The sequence below is a fragment of the Notamacropus eugenii genome, chromosome 6, assembly GCF_028372415.1.
Source record: "Notamacropus eugenii isolate mMacEug1 chromosome 6, mMacEug1.pri_v2, whole genome shotgun sequence".
NCBI classification, from domain to species: Eukaryota; Metazoa; Chordata; class Mammalia; order Diprotodontia; family Macropodidae; genus Notamacropus; species Notamacropus eugenii.
In genome coordinates, this window is record NC_092877.1 from 177,114,886 (window position 1) to 177,129,606 (window position 14,721).

The window sequence follows — 14,721 nt, forward strand, 5'->3', positions numbered from 1 at the left end:
TTTTGCTTTCCCATGGAACCAGTAGATGTAAAAATGGCCGTGACAGAAATTGTGGTCATGGATATTATCAAAATCTTTCAGTCTCCTTTTCCTTCCCTTCTTTCTTCTAATCAGCCTCAGTCATCTACCCACTACAACTGGAAGGATCTGGGATGCCCACAACATAGTTTCTCGCTCAGTAGGACATTTATAAAGATCATTCTAAGACTTAATGTGATATTAGTATGAAGTTCTCCTTACTATTGGTAACTTGAATCTATTGCCAAATCATATGACTAGGTGGTTATGCCTGCTGCCCGTACTACTGGTTTGAGTTCCTGAATCCTCTCTTCCTCAGTACTGTTCTCACAGACTTTTCTTTCTTGTGGCTTATCTTTTTCTTAATTACCTCTCTAGCTGTTGGTGCATTGCCTTGCTTGGTTCTCCATGTTGGTGGCTAACTGGTTCTTACTGTTCTGACAGGTTTTACTTACTTCGTAACTTTGCCTTCTAATTCCTCACAATATCATGCTGCTTTTCACCTTACTGCCTTGTTTCAGTCTCTCACATTTCCTTTTCTCCTTCCTTTGGACTATCTTCAAGACTCTGTTTTGACTGTTATTGACTCAAAGAATCTTCTATGGGTTCAGGTGACTCCTTTGCCTGTTCGCAGCTTGTATTCTTTCTTTACCTCAACCATAGTAGTCTTGGTTGTGTTTTTTTAACTTATCTTCATTCCTTTAACCCCAGCAGCCCCAGAATTGAAAGTGATTGCAAGTAAAGAACTAGAAGTTTCATCCTTTAAAACAGGGATTTTTTATTTCACTTGCATATTTGTGGCTTCAGATTATATAAGATACTATGCAGGAAAGATTCTAGAAGCAGAAGAAGAAGGATGGTTTTAACACCAGTAAGAAGAAAAATGTAATGCACTTGTATCATTCTTTATGCTTTCAAAAGTAAACATCCGAATAAATTTTTTCATTTAATGGAAAAGACATCCTGTAACTATTGGATTGGTCATCATAAATAGTCACACTGTAGCAAGAAAAATCTAAAATAAAGGTTCCAAAAATGGTCCCATGTGCTACTGATTCATACACCTCACAGCAAACTGGTGGAACCTTTACATGGAATATTTTATAAGTAAAAGAAAGAAAGAAAGAACCATTGAAGAAACATTGTTTCTGATCTATTTTTTCTACCATTATCATGTTACTACCTATGTCTTTTTGAAATTCATTTCATTTGTCCTTTGTGACTCTAGTTTCTAGCAATATTAGTTGATTTCTATTGTTCCTTTAAGCATAATGTAATTTCCTCCTCTATCTATGTTAAAAAGTGAATTTTTCATTTTTGCGGTGTCTGACAGCATCACAGTAATTACTTCTTTTTGAGATTCACCTGGTAATCATAATTGTCATTTATATAGCACTTTAAATTTTGTACTTCATAAAGCACTTTACAAATAGTATTTCACTTTATCCTAACAGAAATCCTGTGAAGTAGGTACTATTATTTTGCCCATTTTCCAGATGTGGAAACTGAGACAGATACTGGTTAAATGATTTGCCCAGAGTCATTGAGCTTATAAGTGTCAGGCCTGATTGAACACAGGTCTTCCTGACTTCCTGGCCCCTAGCTGCTTGCTATCACTTGTATCTTGTTTTGTATCTTTGCTTGTTCAACATTTGTCACAAGTAATAAATTGTGACATTTGCTTTTCTTATCCAAACTCTCACTTTTGCTTTGTTAAATTGTTTCATCAATTAACTTCTACAATTATCCAAGTTAGATTTTTTATTTGTCTCTTCTTGTTTTTTATCCCTTAATTTAAAATCTATCTTTGTTTCACTCTTCACTTTTATATCAGTACTTTTAACCTAGGATTGGTTTGACTTGATATACTTTAATGGAACTCTACTCCTACAGGCTCTCTTTGTCCTAACTCAACACACTGCTGTCTTATTTGTCAAACCTTCCCTTTATTTTGGAGTTTTATTTAACTTACCAATTTCTTTTCCTCCTTCTTTCTTCCCTTTCTCCCTTCCTTCCTTCTTTCTTTCCTTCTTTCCATCCTTCTTTCCTTAGAGCTGCACATATATAGTAAGTGGGGCTGCTTCATGAGCAAACAAGCCTATAGTAGAAGATTGAGGTTCAAAAGAAAATCTACATAGTCACTTCAACTAAATAAGAATTTAAATGTTTATTATATGCCAGGTTCTATGCTAAGCTGTGAGAATACAAATGCAAGCACAAAGAAAGCCCCTGCCCTCAAAGAGCTTATATTCTAACGGGAGAAGAGAGCACAAAAAAGGGAGCTTTGAAAAGTGGAGATGAGGTGGGCAAATATTAAGGTGCTCATAGTGGCAACATTGTAGTGAAAGTCTGAAGAGTGCAGCCTGGAGAGGAACAGCAGCATGATCTTTAAATGGCAATTCTTGGAGGACCCTGACAATTAGAGAGAAGAGGAGGCAACGGCAATTTATGAAGTCCAGCTTTGGAATGAACTTCCAGGGTGAATTTTTATGCAATGATATAGAAAGTCCAGAGAGGCAGAAGTGCAGCCAGGAAAGGAAGATTGTACCTTCTATTTTTGTTGTGTAACCCAAAAGATGTCTTTTCTTTAAATATTTTACTAGTCTCTAGAGAATGGATTGTATTAAATGTTAAGAAATTAAGATGAACAGGCCTTAGATGTGGATCAGATATGGAGAGTGGGAAGAGTGAGAGAGAGCGAAGAGTAAAAATATCACCTACGCTTTAAGTCTGAGAGAAGCCTTGATAGTAACAAGGAAGTTAGGGAGAGGAGAATGTTTAAGGGAAACACAAGTTCAGTTTGGGGAAGATATCTATGAGGCACATCATTCAAGATGTCTTATAAGCATCTGAAGTTGTGAGACTGGAGGTCAGCAGAGAAGTTGAGGTTGAATAAGCAGATGTGAAATTCATCAGCTCAAGGATGGTAATTAAATCTGTTTGAGCAAAGATCAGCACATGAAATAACATCAGAGCAAAAGAGAAGAGGGTACAAGACACAGCCCTGTGGGACATCCACAGTTGGGAAGCATGATCTTGATGAAGATATAGTAAAGTTAATGAAGTTCTCTTTGGAGAGAGCAAATGATATAGATTATAAAGATTTAAGAAGAAGATGAGAAGAAAAGTATAGGGATTTATTTATTGTAGAGCCTTTTGTAGCACCAATATGATATACAAAGCAGCCACAAATAGCCCAGCACAATTCTAAATAGTGAAATACAACAGACTCTCCACATGGAGAAATCAAAATATTTATTTAGACACCAGAAAGCCAAATCCATCATAGTAACAAAAATTTATACACAGTAACAATCCAGGGAACACCAACCCCAAGTCTTCCCCCTGCTAGGCTTCCCACAAACTAGTTCCAGTAAACAAATCACAAGAAGATCCCCTTAAACAAAATCACAAACAAGCTTTTTCAGTCATGCTAGCCAGCTGCTGCATCTTTCCTAGCTCTGACTAGACTCTGATCAATTTCCATTCAGCTCTGCTCTAGCTGTTTCTTCCTATTCCACCCTTCTTGTTCCATGTGACTTAGACTCATGTGACTCAGGCTTTCATGAGACTTAAGCAGGTCACTTGGACCTATTAATGGATGGGGAAAATTTTCCCATTAAGACACAAAATTATATTAACAATAAGCAAAAATGCATTATCAATACATTTGGCCCCAAAATCTTTCTTATCCACTATATAGGTCAGTGGGGCAACTGATATCAATAGAATTTTAAAAGTGACAATAGAAAATAAGCATATAAAACAATATCTTGGGAAACTGGTGTCAACAGAACTTTACAACAATATAACAGCAATCACACAAAATGAGCACATAAAACAATATGTTAGGGTGGGCCTGAGCGAAAGCACCCTATCATTTCCCTCTTGAATGAACGGGACCCAAAATCTTGGGGTAAAGGGTGAAGTTTCTCTTCTTCCATACCTACTTCCTGCTGAAATTGGATGTAGAGTTGTCCCTTCTCCAAGAGGTCCCATTTGAGGGATCAGCTCTTTAGCTGGCATCCAGAACTTAATCAACGTCAGGTCTGGGTATGACATATCATGGTGGTAGACAAGGTGGTAGACAGCTTAAGCAATCAGGCATCTGCAGGTGGAGGGTACCAAACCTGCAGAAAACAAATCTGACAAACAAGGTGAATAGATAAAAAGTCAAAAAGAAAGAAGGAGAGAGTAACCAGAAGCAGTCTAGATATAGCATCAGCCATGCTTCTGGGGTCCATGAACCTACCATCACAGTCTCATTCACTATTGTTTACTGTTTTTCAACTTGAAGTCCCAGGGTCATCATTCTGGCTAGAGGTAAACTGTTTAATCTGTTCTAAGGCCTGGCCAACCCTCATTCTCCCTGCAGGTATGATGAACTTAGATACAATATTTCAGGAGGCTCTGTCAGGGTCCTACCTTCCTGTTCAGTTCAATATCAAGCCTTTTTCTTTGATATATTTTACATAGTTCATTAGTTGCAATGTCATCTATTCTTCCAAAATCTACCCCTGCTCTCAATAGAGCAGTAAACAATTCTTTTCTTGTCAATTTCTTTTGACTTTGAATCCACTGGCTATTTACTCTTCTCTCAAGGAAGTTCATTGTTTTCATTGATTCTCACCATCCCAGGTACCAACAATTCTCCCATCCTTTGGGCTAACCAACTCAAAATATCCATGACCTCCTGCTGAGTAAAATCCTAAATTACCTCCCCAAACATTGTGGGGGTCCCCTGATTCTCCTGCTTCCTTCTTTGTACTGGTCAAATACCAGCCTCCTCACTTGCGTCCTTCTCCTCCCACACATCCTCCTGGTCTGTGTTCAGGCCCGAATCAAGCCCAGCCTGTGCAAAGGCTGCATTCACTTTCTTATTGTTAACTTTTCTCCTCCTGTGAGACAGACAAATAACAGCTTTTTCTCCCAGCACCTGATACTTTTTAGCTTCCTCTCCTAAAGGATAGTTCTGCATAGAAAGCTTCTCTTGAAAATCAGCTATCTCCTTTTCCATTTGAGCTTTCTCCTGCAGCAACTTCTCTCTGCTTTTACATGTAATTTGATATCTTGTTAACAATGTCCATTCTCTTCTACACACCCCTACCATTTCTTTCCCTAATTCTGTTGGTATTCCCTACAAACATCTTTCCAAGTCTCTGTGTTGTCCCTTCTGTAGCCTTGGTTCCCAGTTTTCACAGAGCCCTGTGCCTTTGTCTATGCTCTTGCCAAGGAGGTATAAAGTAAATCCTAGCACCGTGGGACATCCATTTCTTCCTCTGTTTCCTCTGCCTTTCTGTCTCCAAATAGAGGTCTGATATTTCATGATCCATCCTCATCACCATTTGTAGCGCCAATGCAATATTCACAGAGCCTACTGTGGCCATGAATATCCCGGTACAATTCAGAATAGCAAAATACAACAGACTCTCCACATGGAAAGCAGAACCAAAATATTTATTCAGACACTAGAAAGCCAAGTCCATCATAGTAACAAAAATCTATACATAATAACAATGCAGAGAACACCATTCCCAAGTCTTCCCCCTACTTGGCTTCCCACAAATCAGCTCCATTAAACAAAATCACAAACCAGCTCTTTCACCCATGCTAGCTAGCTGCCTGCACCCTACCTAGCTCTAACTAGACTCTGACCAATTTCCTCTCAGCTCTGCTCTAGCTCTGCTTCTTCTTATTCCACTCTTCCTGCTCCACTCCTTCTTACCCACTCCCTTCCTGTGTTATGTAACTTAAACTCATATGACTCAGGTTTTCATGTGGGTTAAATAGATCATATGGACCTATTAATGGATGGGAAAGATCTTCCTATTAAGAAGCAAAATTATGTTAACAATAAGCAAAAATTCCTTATGAGTATACCTTCTCAAGGAGATTAGTTACAAAAAGAAGGAAAAGAACAGTATACTATGGGCATAGATAGATCAGGTGAGGGTTTTTTGAGGATGAAGAAGAAATGGTAATGCAGGGAAGCAACCAGTAAACAAAGAGATATTAAAAGTAAATGAGTAAGTTTAGGTGACAGAGTGGGCAATCTTCTAGAGAAGATATGATTGAATAGGATCTGTTGTGCACATACGAAGCTTGCTTTGGCAAAGGAAAAGTGCCATGTTTTCATGTAATAGAGATAAAGGCAGAAATAGTACCCAAAGGCATCTGGATGATGTAAGCTGAAGAGGACAAATGAAAATGAAGTTTAGGGAAAATGTCTTCAATTTGTCAATGAAATAGGAGGTAAGGTTTTCAGCTGAGAAGTGTACAAAAGGGGAGCTATAGGAGGCTTGAGGAGGGCTGTAAAGTTTTGGAAAAGCCATTTCAGTGAATGGTGTGGTGAATCAAGTAGAGCTATAAAAAGATTGCTTTGATGCGATGAGGATCTAGTATAAATTACATATTTGTAGTTGATCCATTCAGCACAGTTTCATTATTTTCTCCAGCTATGTTTGGCCCACTTTTATTTTTGTTAATTCATTTTTCCCGTTGTTGATGCCACAGCCCAGAATAATCTAAGCATCAATCAGTTAGCTTTTACTTATTGACCTGGAGCCCAGTTTTAAAGGGAATTTTATAAGAAAAATGTAAGAAAATAGAGAAAAATATAAATGAGAGAAAGTACCTATTCAAGATATGATCAGTTTTACCTTTCTTGTCTATCATACAGATTTATTTATGAATGGATACCAGTCAGTTAATAAGTGTTTATCATTTTCAGTGTGCCAAACACTGTGCTAAGTGCTGGGGAAACAAAGAACTGCACAAGACAATCTCTGCCCTCAAGGAGCTCACTATGTAAAGGGGGAAGACATATGAAAATAGCTGTGTAAAACAATATATAAACACATACACACACAGAAGAGATAATCAACTGGGAAAGGGAAGTACCATTAAGGGGAATAAGGAAAGACTTCTCATAAAAGATGGAATTTTAAAAAGATATTTAACAATTTGCTCCCTTGTAAAATGAGGATATTCACAGATGTACTTTCTCACATGACGACTACAAAGAAACCACATTGTAAATTATGAAATTCCATAGGCTATTGTTGCCATCATCATTATTGTTACTATAAAACCTGTCATTAATAATAGCATTTGTGCTTTGATTTATTTTTCCAGAGTTATGAATGGACTTGTACTGATCCTTTTAACAAACTTATGTTTGTCAGATGTAGGTGTACATAGATAATGAGTACTATGAAAGAGTAAATATATAGCAATAAGAAAAATATTATTGGAAAAATGAAGGGCTGGGCAAGAAAGTTATTGATGTGAAACTCATCATATGAAGTTTAAAGGGGCCATGTATGTCTTGTCTGACCTTTGTGTGTCTTGCACTGAACACTGAAGGGAAAAAATATTGTTTTAAGGAGTGACAATCAAGTTGTCAGCATTCACTGAATTTTGGAGAAAGCAAGGGAGTTCAAGAAAAACACCTATTTCTGTTTCATTGATTACACTAAAGCCTTTGGCTATGTGTATCACAGCAAAAATGGGGCAAGTCATCAAGGAGATGGGAGTGCCAGATCTTCTTATTTTTCTCCTGAGGAACTTGTATATCAGCTAAGAAGTGTCAGTTAGAGCTGAACATCATACAACTGATTAGTTTAAGATTAGAGAATAAGTATGCTAAGGCTGTATATTGTCACCTTATCTATTTAACTTATATACAGAGTACATCATGCAAAATGCCAGGTTGGGCAAATCTAAAGCAAGAATTAAGGTTGCCAAGAGAAATATCAACAACCTCAGATATGCAGATGGTACAACTCTGATGACATAAAGTGAAGAATAATTAAGAAGCCTTTTGATGAAGGTAAAAGAGGAGTGTTTAAAAGCTGACTTGAAGCTTAACGTTAAAAAAAGCTAAAATTATGGCAACTGGCCCCATCACTTCCTGGCAAATAGAGGGTAAAAAAAAGAAAGCAGGGATAGATTCTATATTCTTGAACACAGTTGCAGTCATGACATTAAATGATACTTGTTCATCAGAAGGAAAGCTATGGCAAATCTAGATGCATACTATAAGCAGATATATCACCTTGATGACAAAGGTCCTCATTCTTATGGTTTTTCTGGTAACAATGTGTGGCGGTGGAAGATAGAATATAAGGACAACGCTTTAGAATTATGGTGGTGGAGAAGACTTGTAAGATGACTTGTAAGAGTCCTCTGGAAGATCAAGGAGATCAAATCAGTCAATACTTAAAGAAATTAATTCACAATACCATTTAGAAGTTAAAATACTAAAATTTAAATAAAGTGGCCACAGGACTTATTTTAAAAGACTCTGATGCTGGAAAGGACTGAAGACAAAAGGAGAAAAATGAGGTGGATATATGGTGTCATGGAAGCAATGAACATGACAGAACTCATTCTGTGAAGTTTGGATTCAGCCAAAGGGACACACTTGAGGACCTAAAGGGCTACATGTAGTCATCATACCACAGGTTCCCCACACTCCTGGTCTAAACCCTCAACTTCATTTCCCAGCGCTGACAAGAAAAGACAAAATATGAAAATCCTACTGCAGATACCTACCACAAATCACACTGGTTTATACAGTGCAGTTGTGATCAATTTCAAATACTCTTGTCAGGTTGCATTTATGCAATATTGTCATATATATGGGATATTTTGAGACATTTCTGAAATGAGTCTAATGGAGGTGATGATTGGGAATTAGAAACAGAACACTTACCAGATAAAACTACCCTTAACAAGGCCAAAAATACAAAGAAACAATAACCCATTCCATCTTCCATGGAGATTCTTGTAAGGAAGATCAAATGATTAGGTAAAGAAAATAATTTTGTTTTCTGGTGGTTGTCATATTTTAAAAAAATATATAGCATATCCATAGTAGTATTTATATGTTCCTTTTAAATAGCTCTGCATTGTTTACATGTCTACTTATTCTCATATTAACTGGATAAAAACTATCAAAAATCTTTAGAAAAGAAAGTCTTTTTTGTGTGTTTGTTCAGTCATACCCCATATCTTACAAGTCTCACACTATTTCTTTCCAGATGTGATTATCTCAGACTAGCTCTCCCATTTGCTGTGAGCAAAAAGGTTTTTGACATGTAACATAGATATTTGCCTTTTATGGCCCTTTTGGGATTGAAAATGGAAGGTGGTCTATGTGACATTGAGTGTAGGTGAGTTGCATGCTGAGCTTTGAAAAGAAGCATTCTCACAGGTTGTGAATAGGAGCTCTGAGTTCCCCTTTGAACCTAACCAATATCCTGTGATGAAAACTGCTATATAAATGCAATTGTGCTTTGTTCACAGCAACAGCAGGTGTTGTTAAAGCTTCTGTTCCCATATCTAACAATGTTCCAGCACAATTCTGTTACTCCAACAAAGGATATGTCCTGAACAAAAATAGTTAATAGTGTCAGATTTTTCAATGCTATTGTGATTAACAGTGGTTTAAGATCATAAAATTTAGTGATTTTATTTGGTCAGGAGAAGATGTGTGTGTGTGTGTGTGTGTGTGTGTGTGTGTGTGTGTGTGTGTGTGTGTAACTCTTATCTTTCTTTACCAAAAAGAAATGCACACTGGGGACTGACGTCCTGCTGCCAGAAACAGAATCCTTAGGTTTGGTATGACCAAAGATGAAGTGCAACAGTGAATTCTAAAGGTACAATGATGACTTTACCTCCTGGACCTGAAGGGTAAACCTAGTGGAAAGGTGTGATGTTGGAGACTAAGGGGGCAATATTTATTTTAATTGAAGAGGTGAAGGAATACAACAGTTCATATGCAGTACCTCTTAAAGATTAGTGAGGACAGAGGGATCTCTGGCAGTTAGCAGGCTCACTCTGATGTTGCAATCACATCAGTGGATTTTCAGGTATGCCTGGGTTTAAGAGGAGATATTGTGGTTGCAACAATGGTGATGTTTTTCCTTCCCCTCCCCGCCACTTCACTGTTCTTTCTCATATCCTCCCTATCCCCAAGAAGAACAAGTTTACTGAGCAATACAAACACACACACACACACACACACACACACACACACATACATACACAAATGTACACCAATATATACCTTACTATATATATTAACATTTTTGTTTGTACTATACACAATTGTGTGTGTATATATATATATATTCATGTAAGACAGGCAGTATGGAGTGGTAGATAAAGAAGTTAGTCTCAGAGTTATGAACACCTAATTTCAAATACAAACAGTTCTCACTTTGTGCAAGTGGATCATTCTATGAACTTCTATGTAAAACAAATTTGCAGCTAGGTGGTGGAGTGGATAAAAGCTGGGTCTGAAGTAAGAAGACTCATTTTAATGAGTTCAAATCCAGCCTCATACACTTATAAGCTGTATGACCCTGGGTAAATAAATACAACTAACAAAGAATGAATAATGAACTAAATGATGAATAAATAATGAACTAAAAAACTAAAAAATGAACTAAGAACCTTTATTTGAGATTATTAAAAAGAAAAAAACAGAAAGAGAAAGGCTCTTATTGACTTAAAAATTGCAACAAGAATAACAAAAGGATCATCAAGAGATTTATTTGTTAAAGTACCTCAGGAGATAAAGAGGAAAGCAGAATTTAAAGAAATAGAAGTCACAGGAGTCCTAAAATAATATGAACTAATGAACTTCACAAGATTCTTCCCCCCAAAGTAAGTAAATGCATTTTGTGTGATTTAATTGTAGACTAGGAAGGCACAAAATGAACAATTAGGGAAGTTAACTCCTGTAATGTCTCAGAAAAAAAGAGAACTATAGGAAAATCAGAACAATGACAAAGGAAGTCAATGAAATAGAATGAAAAGACACAGATCTAAAACCAGGAGATGGAGGGTATCCAGTGAAGAGGGTTTCCATGAGGGAAGAGATGTCTCCTGTAATGGCAAATTTAGATTTTGCACATAGGTCTAACCTGTTGGTACAAAAGACTATCAATTCTTCTAAAAGATTGTTGTTCTTCCATGGATAATATTCTGTCTCAGTATAAGGGAAATTGTAGAACCTGGTGCACCTAATATCCAGAAGGTTTGGAGGAAAAAAACCCAGACAGGAAACTGTAAGGCAAAGGTTCATCAGGTAGACAGAGCAATAGATATGGAATGGATGATTAGGGACAAAGGGAAAATTCTAACATGGGCAATGTTTTTCTTTACTTCCCTCAGGAAATGATAATTCTAAGAATGAGGCACAAAAGGAGAAAAAAGGGACAAAGGAACAAATTTTAAAAAGATATATTTTAATTTCAAAGCAATTGCCTATAGGAGGGTACTCAAATTTGATGTTTCAGAATTTTTAGTTTCATGAGAATCACAAAGAGAATAAAAAAGGTATAAATGGACTATGAAGCAAAGAATAAAACTTTAGGATAGTCAGAAAGGGAAGAAAATTAGTCAAGTGGAGTTATATAAAAAGTCCTTTTTTAGGAAAAGGTATAGAAAAATACTTAACAAACAAAATTTGGGAAGGATAGATAGGAAGATTTTGAATTAGCCAATTAACTGAGAGTTTATAAGGAAAGGGGGAAAAGATGGAAAAAAATGGATAAGTAAATAAAATAAACAAGAAAAAGAAATCATTAAGTCAAACCAAATTCCAAAACTGGGGGAACAGGTTGACACATGACAGGGGGATACTGAAGATGGTGTGGAGAAAGTCTTTTGTAATTGGGTTCCTTTAGTGCAGATTTTAAAAAAAATTAGTTATAGGAATAAAGTGCTGAAATAAAAGAGGAAGAGAAGAAGGATTCTAAAATAGAGAAAAAACTAGTGACAAAAATAGTTAACATAAATATAATGATCATAAGTTAAATTTGAATGGGTTATACAATCTCATAAAATGAGAGTGACAGATTAGAAAAGTTAAAAAAAATCTACAACTTATTCTTCAAATAAGTACACATAATAAGCAAAGGTACACAGAGTAAAAAATGAGAGGTTAAAGCAAAATGTGATCATGCCATAAAACAAAGAAAATAATTCTCAAATTACAATGTAGACAGAGATAATGCATTATACACAAAGGAAAAATGGACAATGTTTATATGTTCCAAATTAGATAAAAATAAAAAATGAAAAATGAAATAATACTCAAATTTCACAAAGACATAGTCAAGAAACATATATTAAATACATGCTATTTGCCACACATTGTGCCTTTTGTACTATGCTTGAGTTTTAAAAGAAAGATAAAAGAAAGTTCCTGCTCTCTAAGATCTCACAGTCTAATAGAAGAGACAATATGAAAACAATTGTGTATAAACAAGTTATAAGTAAGATAAATTGTTGATAATAAACAAAAGGAAGACTCTAACATTAAAATATCATCCAGATAGTAACACAATAACAATAAGATATCTTAATGTCTCTTTGTTCATGTTGGATAAATCCAACAGAAAAAAATAAATTCAAAGTGCAAAATTGAATAAATTGCTGGAAATTGATTTTTATTCTTTTTTAAAGAAAAACAAATATAATCTTAGATGTTAAAACTTAAATGCAAAAGAAAAAAGAAGAAAAAAGCATTGCCATGTGAAAAGAACTCAATAGAGGATTCAAAATATACAGAAATAAATTTCCATTTCAAGAAGGCCAAATATAATAAATATTACGCATTGTGTTCAGAGCTGTCCATCTTTGCTTCCTTGTAAGTTTTCTTTTGTTCTCTGCTATACACTTTTTACTTTGTTCATTTTCCTCCCTTCCCCTTCCCCCAAGAGGGTACAATTAAATACAAATATATTTATATGCATTTACATATACATATTTTACAGTATACATGTATGTAGGCATACATACACATATACACATATAAACAGACATATATACACAAAGAAATACATGCATATACACATACACATATATACTTACATAAACATACTTAGATATCTATAATCATATTCATATATAGACACACATTCATATGCATCTATGCAAGACCATACTATACCTATCTTCTGTTTCTTTGAGGGTGCATAACTTCTTCTTTCATAAGTATGAGTCTTTCCATATTTTTCTAAGTCCACCAGTTCATCATCTCCTGCAGCACAGCAGTATTATATCTTTATAATGTCTTGCTATTTTAATTAGTCTAAAACAATATTAATCAATATAGCTGGCATATAATAACAGCTTCCCTATTTTTCTCTTATGATTAAATCTTTTGATTAAATTTTTGATTAAATAAAGTTTTAATTTTGTCTGCAAACTTAAGTTACCATCCTCTGCTATCCCCTAATACATTCTACTCCTGATCTTTATTTTATGTTTGTCTGTAGCTCTTATATCCCTTGGTGACTCCTTCTTTACTTCTACCTGCTACCTTGCCGTCCTATTACTTAACCTACCCTCCCCCACCATTGAACTTTCCCTTATCCTCCAATTTCTGTTAATTTAAATGCTTTTCTATTACCAACCCTTATCCTAATCCCTCAACCTCCCCTCCAGAAATCCCTCTCTGAACTTCTCTCCCCTCCCTATCCCCTTAGCCTTTTATTTATTTCTGAATTTAGAAGACTTTTATATAATTCTACCCTTTCTAATCCATTCCTGATGAAAGTAGGATTCCAGAACTATCAACCGTCCTCCATCATCTAATTACTCTGTGACAGTTCTTCTCAGATCTCATTTATATAAAATAATTACTCTTTTTACCTGTTCCTACATGGTTTACCTTTTTAAAATCTTATTCTTAGATCTACCCCAGTCTTTCTTATGAACTACCCAATTACTAATAAGAATCTTAAACATACAATTTGCATTTTTACATAAAAGGTAAGCAGTCTATCTTTATTCACTCCCTTGTAGTTAGTCTTTGATATGTCTTTTATATTTCTCTTACACCTTTCATATCAATTATATATCTACTAAATTCAGGTGTACTTTTTTAACAAAATCCCAAAAGTCTGACAATTAATTAAATGTCCATATTTTTCCTTTCAGGATTATGTTAACTTTGTGGGGTACAATACTTTCAGCCACAACCCCAATTCTTTTGCTCTTCAGTATTTGGTTTTCCATATGGTCTTTTAGTATAGCTACTGCTAGATCTTGAGAGATTCAAATTGCTGTACCAAAATATTTAATTTTTGTTACTCATACTATTTCATCCTTGAACTGGCAGTTTTAGAATTTGACTTATATTCCTATAGATTTTCCTTTCAGAATCTCTTTCAGGTAGAGATTGGTGCATTTTTCCCCATCTTGTTCTAATACTCCAGGAAAACTTAGACGTGAAAGATATAGGGTGCCTTATAAATGAGACTACTGAAGTATATACGTGTTTCCCAACCTGCCAACTTACTTGAATAGAAATGGACTATGCAGTAGGACTCAAAGAAATTTCAAATAAATGTGAAAAAACAGAAATACACCCAAAGATAAATATATCACTCATCATAAAACAGTAAGACACTATTCAATTAAGAGAGCATAATCAAAAGAAACAGAGCTAAATGAAAACTCAATCATTCAATTTTAAATATTTAGTCGATAAAAGAAGATATAATAGAAGTAATTAATAATTGGAAAAAAAGTAAGATGAAACACCTAAACAAATTTTCTGATACATAACTAAATTGGGCCTCAAAAGAAAAATTTTATCCCTAAAAACTTTGGAAAATTAAAAGCAATGGCTAATTAATTGACTATTTGTAAAATCAGGATTCTAGCAAACTAAAAATAAAC